This window comes from Coenobita brevimanus, chromosome 28 (genome assembly GCF_032717465.1).
Source record: "Coenobita brevimanus isolate Jiangsu-jjx chromosome 28, ASM3271746v2, whole genome shotgun sequence".
NCBI lineage: Eukaryota > Metazoa > Arthropoda > Malacostraca > Decapoda > Coenobitidae > Coenobita > Coenobita brevimanus.
Genome location: NC_136981.1, coordinates 10,614,448 through 10,626,058, shown reverse-complemented (window position 1 = coordinate 10,626,058; position 11,611 = coordinate 10,614,448).

The following is an 11,611-nucleotide window of genomic DNA, read 5'->3' as shown; positions in this document are numbered from 1 at the left end:
CCAAACCACCTCAGTGCATTCCTCCTAACGCTTCCTATCACATCCACATCCACACCACAACGCTCCTTTATATCCTCAGTTGTCAGCCTAACTCTCCATGTGACTCCACAGGCTCCTCTTAAATAACTCATTTCCACTGTGCTCACTCTTGACCTGTGTCCTTCCAACAACGTACAAGCTTCACTTCCATACGTTCGAGTTGGTATCACAATACTGTCATGTGGTAACTTTTTCACTTCCATGCTCACGTCCCTGTTTTCTTATCACTGTTTTCAAGGACCTAGCAACCTTTCTTCCCTGCTGCACTTCACTCTCCAAACCTCCATCCTTACTCATCACACTACCCAAGCACTTAAACGTACTCACATTTTCCAATTCCTCACCATTCAGCCTCGCTGTACATTCACTGATTTCACCTCTCTCAGACCATCACTTTACTCTTCCCTACATTCACCTTTAGATTCCGTTTCTTACACACTCTCCCAAACTCATCCACCAAGCCTTGCAGCTCCCCTTCGTCTTCACTCAACAACACAGTATCATCTGCAAACAACAGTACAGAGAGTTTCCAAACACTACCCTTTCTCACCAGGGCCACTCCTACATCCACTACCCTACCTTGTACCTCTTTTATTACCCCATCCATGTACAGATTGAACAACCATGGAGACATGACACATCCCTGTTTCAACCCAACCTTCAAAGAGAAAAATGAACTCGGTTCACCATCCACACTCACTGCAGCCTTAGCACCATCATACATAGTCTTTACAGCATTCAACAACTTCCCATCTACTCCATATATTCTTAATACTTTCCACAATCCTTGTCTATCGACCCTGTCACATGCTTTCTCCAAATCCATGAAAGCCGCATACAACTTCTTTCCCTTCTCTAGAAACTTTTCCACTAAAGATCTAAGAATGAATATCTGATCTACACAACCTCTTCCCTTCCTAAAGCCTCCCTGTTCTTCTCCAACTAATTCTTCTGTTCTTTCTCTAACTCTGTCAGTAAGTATCCTACCATACACTTTTCTTATTACACTAAGAAGACAAATGCCCCTATGATTACCACACACTTCTTTCTCCCGTTTTCCTTTGTACAAGGGAATAATTATAGCTGACTTCCAATCCTCCGGGACTCTACCTTCCTCCCAGGCCAATCTGCACATCTTCCACATCCATTCTACTACTATCTCTCCCCCATGCTTCAGCTTTCACTACACACTCCATCAATTCCTGGAGCTTTCCCCAATTTAACTTTCTTCACTGCTTCCATAACTTCTATCCTACTGATATCTTCCTGTCTTCTTATCTCCCTCCTTCTCCCAGGCATTCCCCAGCCACTTATACTCGCATTACTTCCATCCTCTATGTTCAACAATTCCTTAAAGTGTTCTCTCCATCTGCTCACTTTTTCTCCCTTCTCCACTACTAATCTACCATTTTTATCATTCACTCCCCTGCTAACTTCACTTCCACCCTGTCTTACTCTCTTCACCTCTTTCCAGAACATTTTATTACAATCCCTCCACTTTACCCTCAAATTCCTTCCAAATTCCTCATCCACTCTCTTCTTACTCTCTCTCACTAATCTTTTCACCTCTCTCTTCTTTTCTACATATAACTCTTTCTTCCGCCTCTCAACTTCTTCCACGCTCCTATTTCTCATCCATTCATTGTATGCTTTCTTCTTTTGTGGCACAGCCTGTCTCACCTCTTCATTCCACCACGCTGTTCCTTGCACCCCCCTCCGTCTTCTCTTCATCCCACACACCACATCACATGCTGCACATATTTCTTCTGTGAATATCTTGCACACACCTTCCACGTCCCCCATCTGCTCCAATTCATATTTGCCCAATCGCTCCTCCACTTCTCTCTTATATTCTGCCTTTTTCTCATCCTCTTGTAATCTTTCCACTCTCCTTGCAAATACTCCTAGATAATATAGAAATCAACAGTGCTATTTGCTTGTCACCCAGTGTATCCGAGGTTACTCTCTTTAGCCTACGGCCACACCGAACGCGACGAGCGGGGAGGTAGCGTTGAGCAATGAGCAGCGAGGACAGCATCATCGTTCATTCAGATTCCCTTCACCTATAGTGAAGGCCAGGCCATCCATTAGCCCGGTATATTCTTAGAGCAGGGGTGGGGAAATTTCTCCTGTTAAGGGCCATTAGGATATTTTTAACATAATTTGCGTGCCATACAAAATTATCAACATAAAATCAAGTATAGCCCAGTACATTATATATATATATATATATATATATCATGCTAGGTGTTTAAGGGGCAGCTTCCTGTCCCTAGAATGCCTAGAGTGTAGCTGGGTTCCCTTTTTAGACCGGAGCTTAAACAAACAAGAGAGGGCCAGGACAAAAATACATGACAACAACCTTACACGTATATTGACAAATTCAACTGCTGTGGAACAGGTAGACACTCTTACACAATCTCATAGGCAAAAATCAATACATAGGCCAGTATTAGTGGGTAGAGTATCACACAGGATACTAGATGTACAGGAGTCTAACTCTGGCTCAGGAGGGCAAAGGCACTGTTACACTGTCCCTGGTAAGGAGGCACTGTCGTGATGCGTTCACTATTCTGACACTATAGACTGAGCAGGGGGGGGGGGGTGTTACTGACTCTGCACAAGGGAGGGGAGTAATTGATAGCACTATTTTACAGGTGCCGTTACAGGGGGCGAGCGGGATGTCACTGTTTGTAATATTCACTGTCTGCACTTTTGTACTTAGGATCTTCCGTTCTTACTTGGCCTCGCTGTATACGTGTAGCTTGATTTCACTAGGGCGCCTGTTCTTTTACACTCACTGGTCTCGGTCTTTTCTAGCCCTCACTGTACACTGGTATCACGGTAAACTGGCTCTCATGCCTTAAGTGCCAGTCTCACTGTTCACTGTAAATTTACTGTCCTTAGGTCCACTTTGTTTCACTGGTGGAAGGGGAGGTCCATGGCTTACAACTCTCAGCCTGGGGTAGGCGGAGGCCCTCTGGGAGTCCCTTTGTCCCGTGGCCACGGGACCACTCTCAGGGGCGTCGTCTCTCGGCTGGGGCTCGGGCTGTGTGTGGCAAAGGGCCCCTCACTGTCGGGGCTGGGGACTGGGGTCTGGCCCTCAAGATTGGGGCCAAACAAGCGTTGGAGGCACTCACTCAGGCGCCTTGTGGAGGACGGGCGTCGCCTTCGTCAGGGTGGGGAGTGGGCCCACCAGGGGGTCCGGGGGACATCCTCAGAGGGGTGCTGGCTGCGGTCTTCCGCTGGGGGCGCACCCGTCAGGGCTGGGCTGCAGCGTCGTTCCCTGCTGAAGTCCGTCAGATAGGCGTACTCTTCCTCCGGAAGGAGGGAGAACAACCCTGGGGACAGTATGGGGCCTCTTCACCAATCCTCAGGGCAGTGATCCTCCTCCTGGAGGTTGCCTTGGTCTGGGTGGACAGGAGGGTAATCTGTGCTCCTGCCGGAGGGCAGGACTGAGCACGATGGGTTCCCTTGGGCAACAGATGGAGAGTGGCTACAGGCCATCGCCAGGCCCCGACTCCTTGACGGGAACACAGGCAAAGTGTGGCTACTGGCTGTCACCTGCCTGCCAGTGCAGCTACCGGCCGTCACCGGTCCCGCAAGCAGGGTGATGTGCAGGAGAGGAGCAGCTACAGGCCGTCGCCAGTGTCGTGCCCTCCGGGGCAACTACAGAAGGAGAGGGGACGTACCGGTCTCTCCCCAAAGTGGCTACAGGCCGTCTCCTACTTAGTGGCCCAGCTATAAGCTGTGGCCTTTTTTGTGAATGGCAACAGGCCATCTCTGGTGCCTGGTTACAGGCTGTGGCCCTTTTTGGTGAGTGGCTACAGGCCGTCTCTGGTGCCCAGCTACAGGCCATGGCCCTTTTTGGTATGCGGCTACAGGCCGTCTCTTTACTCTCTGAGCAGCTACAGGCCATCTCAGGTGCCCGGCTACAGGCCATGGCTGGGGTGCTGCTCTGAACTGTTAGGCCAGTTCCATCCCGATCCTGTCGGTGGTCAGCGTGCCTGGAAGGTAGTGTACTTTGACTAGGGTGGTGGCAGCAAGTGAGCTCCAGGGAACAGAGGCGTGCGGCCCGGGTGAACTTACGCCCATATTGCCCGGACACGTTCCGCGCGCCGTCTAGCCCTCCGTGTCCTCCTCCTGGGGGTGTGGTGGCGACATGTTTTGCCCCAGCCGGCATTTTAATATATATATATATATATATATATATATATATATATATATCTATATATATATATATATATATATATATATATATATATATATATATATATTTGTATATACATTCCTTCATGAGTTTATGAAATTGCATTTATGAATTGCCTCGCGGGCCTGAGCAAATGGTTTTGCGGGCCATATACGGCCCGGAGGCTGGACGTTCCCAACTCCTGTTAGAGGAATAAGTGGTCAGCGTCAACGTGATGCGTGTCCAAATAGGAAGCAGCAATCTCATGGGCGACAGATAGAACAATTCACTATCTACTGAATTATATTTGATAGACTTATGTATTGATAAATAATAAAATTGTTGATGTTCCTTACATATATACATATAGTGTATACACTTAACTGTTTATTAGTTTTAAGCCTACGGTGTAACAAAGGGAATAGAGCACTATACTGTTGTTGCGGCATGCGACAGGGTGTTATTATCGTGCCCTGGCAACCTACCATTCAAAAGTGCGTCTGATTTCATGTACAGTATACTATGAGATGCACGTGATTCATGTATAATATACGTAAAATGCAGTATAGTGCCCCCGAAAGCGCCCAGACACCCCCACAAGGAGCCCACAGAGGAGCAACGACAGCGCCCCGGGACTCAGAGTGACAACGGCACAAGTCTGCCCAGGCCGTGCACCCCAATGACCCAGAACTCGCCTGCCACCACCATAGCAGGAATGCTAGACTACCTTCCGGGTGAGCCTTCCCCAACCAGCTTTGGGGTGGAGTTTCTCCAGCTCCTGCCAGCACCCCTGAGATGGCCTGTAGCCGCTCACCCCTCGCTAAGGAGATGGCCTGTAACTGCTCTGAGGACAATAAGGAGACGGTCTGTAGCCGCTCTGAAGGTGTCTTTCTTGAGACGGCCTGTAGCCGCTCACTCCTCGATAAGGAGACGGCCTGTAGCCGCTCACCCCTCGATAAGGAGACGGCCTGTAGCCGCTCTGAGGGTAATGAGATGGCCTGTAGCCGCTCCCTCCTTCGTCAGGAGACGGGCTGTAGCCACTCCAAAGGTGCCTCCCCTGAGACGGCCTGTAGCAGCTCACCCCTCCTGAAGGAGAGGGCCTGTAGCCGCTCCCGCCTTCATCAGGAGACGGCCTGTAGCCGCTCCGAAGGTGCCTTTGGGTCTGCTGGTAGCTGGTCACTCCCCCAGGCCACGGCCGGTAGCCAGGCCTTGGCGAAGGCCTGTAGCCAAGCCCCCAGGAAGCCACGGCCAGTAGCCAGGCCCTACAGCAGGAGACAGCCTGTAGCCGCTCCTCCGTCTGAAGCTGACGCCTGTTCCCCGACCCATGACCCAGAGGGAGTCTCGGGCCTAAAGGAGTACTGGAGAGGCCCCTTGGTCTCCCCTGGCCTCTGCTCCCTGCAACCGGATCTGGAGGAGACCCACCAGACAGACCCTGATGCAGACCGGTGCCGCAGCCCCTTTCTGACGGCGCCGCCAAGCCCTGGGGACTGCAGCCCTCAGGAACTCCAGACCACCCCCAGGACTCCTGGGCTGGAATTCCCCACACCTCGACGTCGGAGATCTTTGTCGTCCGTCAGGAGCCTGAACGAAAGGTTCAGGCAGTTATTCGGCCCCAGCCCTGAGGGCGCACTCCCGTCCCCAGCCCCGAGAGCGCGGGACCCTTCGCCACCCACAGCCCTGGACGAGAACGGACGTCCCTGCGCATGATCCCGTGGCCTCTTGATATAGAGGCCCCCGGTGGTACCCAGCCCCGTCAGTAGCGAAGCTGTGACACCCCTCCGCCCTTGCACCTGACCGCCACGACCCGAAAGGAGTGACAGTGATAGTATAGAAATTGTGACCTAGTAATTAAAAGGCAGAACAGTGATCTAACCCTCTAACGTAAGTCAGTGATAATACCAAAGTAGTGGAGCGAGTAGCAGTGACAGTGTAACCACAAATACGGCCCTGGTGAGAGTCTAGTCTACCAGAGCGAACACGCTACCACTAGAAAATACCTCCTGATACTAAGACCATGTTCAGACCCCAGAGACAATGAAACACTTACCAGCAAGGAATAACATTAGTAACTCCACGAATATAGAAAAACCTGACTTCCCATAATTAATAATACTCTGCCTCAAGTGCTATTCAATGTGATCCGAGCAGTATCCTGCGCGATACTGATAACCCATATCTAGACATAAGAGTTTGTAATTGTCCAGTGTATCTGTATCAGTGACATCTACTTCCCCTGTCCAACTTAGTAATACACGTGTAAGGTTGTTGCCTCGACGGGAAGCCGGACCGAAAACACCTAGCATTACAATACGAAATTAGACGCACTTTTGAATGGTAGCCCGCCAGGGTACGATAACGACAACCTCAGAGTCGTGCGCCGCGACTACAGTATGAATTCCAGACATTAATGGTCCTTGACAGGTTTTATAACAAACAGTGGAACAAGCGTTACATAAGCAATCATATGACAAAATAATGCTCAATAATAATTAATCATCTGTATGCAGTTATTCATAGATATATTCCCAGTTTTTCTTCAACACTCCAATATTTTTGTGCAGTGGATCATTTAGATCTCACACAGCTCTCCTGTGGCCACAAGGAAATGCCATATGTGAGCGCAGCCATCGCACACTGATGAATCAGCTCCGCACCCGGATAGAAGCCACCAAAAACGATAGACTCGACTCTCACTACTGGCCAATAAGGTGTTCAATAAACATAATTACCAGAACCCAGCCGCCCCGACACGCAGTACCAGCACGACTGAATGATGATGCAAATGCCAGTGGAGTGCGGATGTCGCTAGGCAGTGTGCGACATTTTGGAACATGCTGCATCGCGTAGCGACGAGCGTGGAGAGTGAGCGGGTCGACAAACCACCTCGAGCTGCCGAGCATTCAGTGTGATCACCGACATGGATTCAGTGTGTTATAGCGTGTCGCCTCATATCCCTCCCCGCTCAAGTTTCCCCGCTCGTCGCGTTCGGTGTGGCTGTCACTTAGATTTCCTTAAACATTATGATACACCATTAGCATTTTAAGAATGGGTTGATGAACTATATGGCCTACCTGTGCAGTTTATACAACACCCCATGAACAACGCATTCAGAGTATGTACAGTTAATACAGTAGTATTGCCATAAAATTAACCACATCAATGAATGTATAAAAGTGCACGGATTATAACACAGAAAGGTTTACAAAACGATGACGATAACCTCGCCGATGGGGTGATCGCCAGGCATAATACGTTTATTTTAGGACAGACTTTTACCTCAGTCGGTTCCAGATATGCATATAATGTAAGGCGTATGTTGCCTACGAAACTGCTTCTGAACAGTAGGTGTTTAAAGTTGATACTGAACCAGATCTACATTACGCATGAACATCCTCGTTTATAATTTTGATGAATACTATGCTGATACCCAAAACTCTCTAAGTAGTGTAAAAAGAAGTGGTAATTTAGAAGCAACAAACTGCCTAGTAAGACGTGCAACGAAGCCTCTGATTCCACTATGAATAAGGACGACCCAGCAGATAATCGATACCAACCAGCAGGCACATTAACTCGGGAGTAATTTTTCAGATGTCTCGTCCGCACCAGCAGGCACGTTAACTCAAGAGTATATTTTCAGACGTATCGTCCGGTGTGTCAAATTTTATCACGCTAAAAGAGAACCGAAATCTTTTTTTAGTGGGTGTACCTACTGTGCAGCAGTGTACTATTCTCCGGGGTAATAAAACTGGTGTGTTGCCCGCAGCGTGGACAGCACCACTGGATCCGCCCATGTGTCCTCTTCTTGAAGTATATAATGTAATCTTCTTGGCCATCACTGGAGCGTAAAGACAAAGGTTAAGTTTATTTCGGACATTAAGGTGACAACGAAGAATCACGTCCCCGATTGGTAGATAAATGCTCTCCAACCACCCCGGGCAAATTTTGTACGTTTTGTCTTTCTCGACAGGTTTTTGTGATTTGTGGAATTCACACACACACACAAATAATATATATATATATATATATATATATATATATATATATATATATATATGGGGTTGTATCGCGTGACATCTACCTGGGAGGGGGGAAGATTCGTCCCGCCCAGTCACCCGAAGCTTAGTAATCACTGACCAGTTTATGAAGGAAGTGCCACAGAAAAGTCATTTATACTGATGAGTACTACTTACTGGAAATAAAAACCTTATCGGTTTCTTATTTAACTGTCATTAGGATTGTTTAATAGTTTGGATGCTTGGTTATGAACAATGTTCGATTTAGCGGGATTTATTACTGATTTTGCAATGGTTTCTAGCAATTTTAAATTGACTGAGCGATTCAGATGTTTTTTACTTTAAGTAAGAGTTATATCTTAAAGACTGTTCGGTCGTTGCTCTGGCACAATTGCTGTCAAACCAATTTCGTGAGTCCAGTCTTTCAGTGAACTGTTGACTGGGTAAGAACAATTCCATACCAGCTTGTGTTAAGTCATTAATGTGGGACTGGGTAGAACTGATGTCACTGGAGAAAAAAGACTGCCATGGAATATCAGCAACATAATTTCTGAATCCATGCCAGTCGGCCCCATCAAGTGCCACCCTGACAGGTTCACAACGGGGAGGTTTGGGGCAACTGACTAATGAGGCTTTGATGAGATTGTGGTCGGAGGATCCAAGTGGTGACAGTACTTCTGTCCTGTATTGATCTGGATTATTTGTCAGGAATAGGTCCAAGAGATAGGATTTATGGTCAGGATTATCTGGTATCCTGGTTGGCTGTTTTACCAACTGCGTTATATTAAACGATTCTGCAAACAGCTCGCATTCTACACCAGTATCGTCAGTTAAGGCAGAATTGGATAATCATTCTACATTATGGACGTTAAAATCACCCAAAAGGGTAATGCCAGTGCTATGGGTGATGTTAAGGTTTGCCAGCTGTGTGGATATGGAGCCAAATACGCTATGTTCTGAAAAAGCATTGGGGGAGCGATAAACTACACAGATATATTTGGTAATATTTAGATAATTTAGTTTAGTAAATAATCAAAAGTAGCTGAAGTGACGTTCAACAGTGTCAAACGCAAATTTAGATTTGATATAACAACAGGTGCCACCCTTGTCGCCAGTGGCGTACCGAGGGGGGGGGGCATGCAGCCATGGCCCCACCCCCCTTTTGCAAAATTAATGGTAGGGGGGGGACGCTCGCCATCCACTCACTCGATGTAGTGCTGCTCTCGGATGTCTGAACTTTCCTTTCCTCCATCCTTCTTTCTTTCCATCCTCTTCTGTCTTTCCTTCATTCTTCCCTCGTCCTTCTGCCAACGGGTGACTTGACACTCCCTCTTTTGTCTTTCTTTCCTTCATTCTTTCCTCTTCCTTCTGCCTGTTAGTGATTCTACACTGAGCGACAAGCCAAATGGTTTCCTTTACACCAGGAAACCATTTACTACGCTGGGTGGTAACCATTTAACCAGATTTTGGTGCCTGGTGGCTTAGTGGGTAATTACGGCACTCCAATCGGATTGGGCCGGTGAAGGGGTGGGTGTGGTTTATTGCTCATGTAATGCCGCCCAGGGATGAGTGAGGCTGGTCACTCTCATCTTATATATCGGGACCAACTTGCCTGGCCCAGGGCTCCTCCTCTCCTCATGGGGCAACGTAGGATTGGATGATGGAAGGATGGATGGACGGATATATATATATATATATATATATATATATATATATATATATATATATATATATATATATATATATAATATACAAATTTTTATTAGTTTATTACAGTTGTTCATCGAAATGTAAGCGTTTGAAGTTTAGTAGTATAAGGTTACTGGCCAAAATGCAAAATTTTCTGGGGGGGGGCGCTTACAGGGCCCACCCGAACCCCCCAGCTGTACGGGCTCGCTGCGCTCGCGTCATGGACTGCACAATTAAAAAAAAAAAAAAAAAAAAAAATCAATTTTCTGAGTACATCACTGCTTGTCGCGAAAGTTTATGAGGAAATGGTAACCAGAAAAACAAAATGGGGATATGTTAGTAGAGGGAGAGATTTGGGTTTGTGTGAGGAACAAGGCCAGAAGGGATATGGACTGGAGGAAGAAAATGAATGGAAATACAGATTGGTACTAAGGCCACGAATATTAGTGAAATATATGGCCAAACCTGCGCTTCTCCGCCGCAGAAGGACCTTACCTACTCAATTCATATTCTTACAGTTTGTTTTCTGTTATTTTCTATTTTCAGGGTGCTAAATTACCACTTTCTGCTGAAATATTTCCCACTGTTTTTTATCATCACGTTCCTTAGTAACCTGCGACTGTCTATCTTAACGTACTCAAAGGTGGTTTTCGTTTCCCAGCTTCCCAACTGGATGCTTGGTTAGGTTCGGTTGGGTTAGGTTAGGTCAGGTAAGATTAAATTACTAGGTACAGTTATGTTAGGTTAGGACAGTCCCTTCCGTCAGTACCCTGACGAATCAAACGAGCTGACACAGTGGAATATAGCTAAAAACAACAGGGAAACAGATTTCGCATGAAACATTTACCACCCTAGAAATAATAAGAAAAACAACTGACTATTAGGAAGAACTGATTTGGTAAGGTGCTTCTACTGGCTCAAAGAAAGCATATATTTACCATATATATATATACAGTATACAGTATATATATATATATATATATATATATATATATATATATATATATATATATACCATGTCGAATACGGCCCTTAATACGGTGATATGCATCAAGGGCTGACAGTACCAGTTAGGCTATACCTTAAGATCTTGTTCAAGCAGGAGAAATCCTATACTTTTTATTTTACCTTAACTTGGTCCAGAGCGTTGTTCTTTTCCAGCTTGTTTATTGTATTCTGTTTATGCAATCTATGTCCCTATCAAAAGACATCAATAATGTACAGGAGAAAATTAAGGTAAAATAAATAAAATAAATCGCTAAGAAAGAGGGACTCTAGGTGGTCTGTTCCCACGTGACAACTGGGCCACTCCCACAGCCTGAAGACTAAATCATTGTTTCACGGAATTCAATGAGCCTTAGTGCTGTATTCGAAGTGGCTTTAGAATTTCATAGAACCGTTTTCTTAGTCATTTATTCTGGATATTATGCCTCAGTATCCTTTTGATTTATTACTATTGCAAGCTGTGTCAATATTAACACGATTTAAATAATACACAAGGAATATTAAAAGCGGAATATGCATATATCTCGTAACGGAAGAGGTGCTACGAAGCCTCCTATGTCATTCAGAATATGATCCATGGATGAGGTATGAATGAATCTCCTTGGTTGCTAGCCAAATCGCCCTTCCAGTCTGACTTCTCTTGGCTAATGACTGAGGTGGAAGGGACAGCGACCTT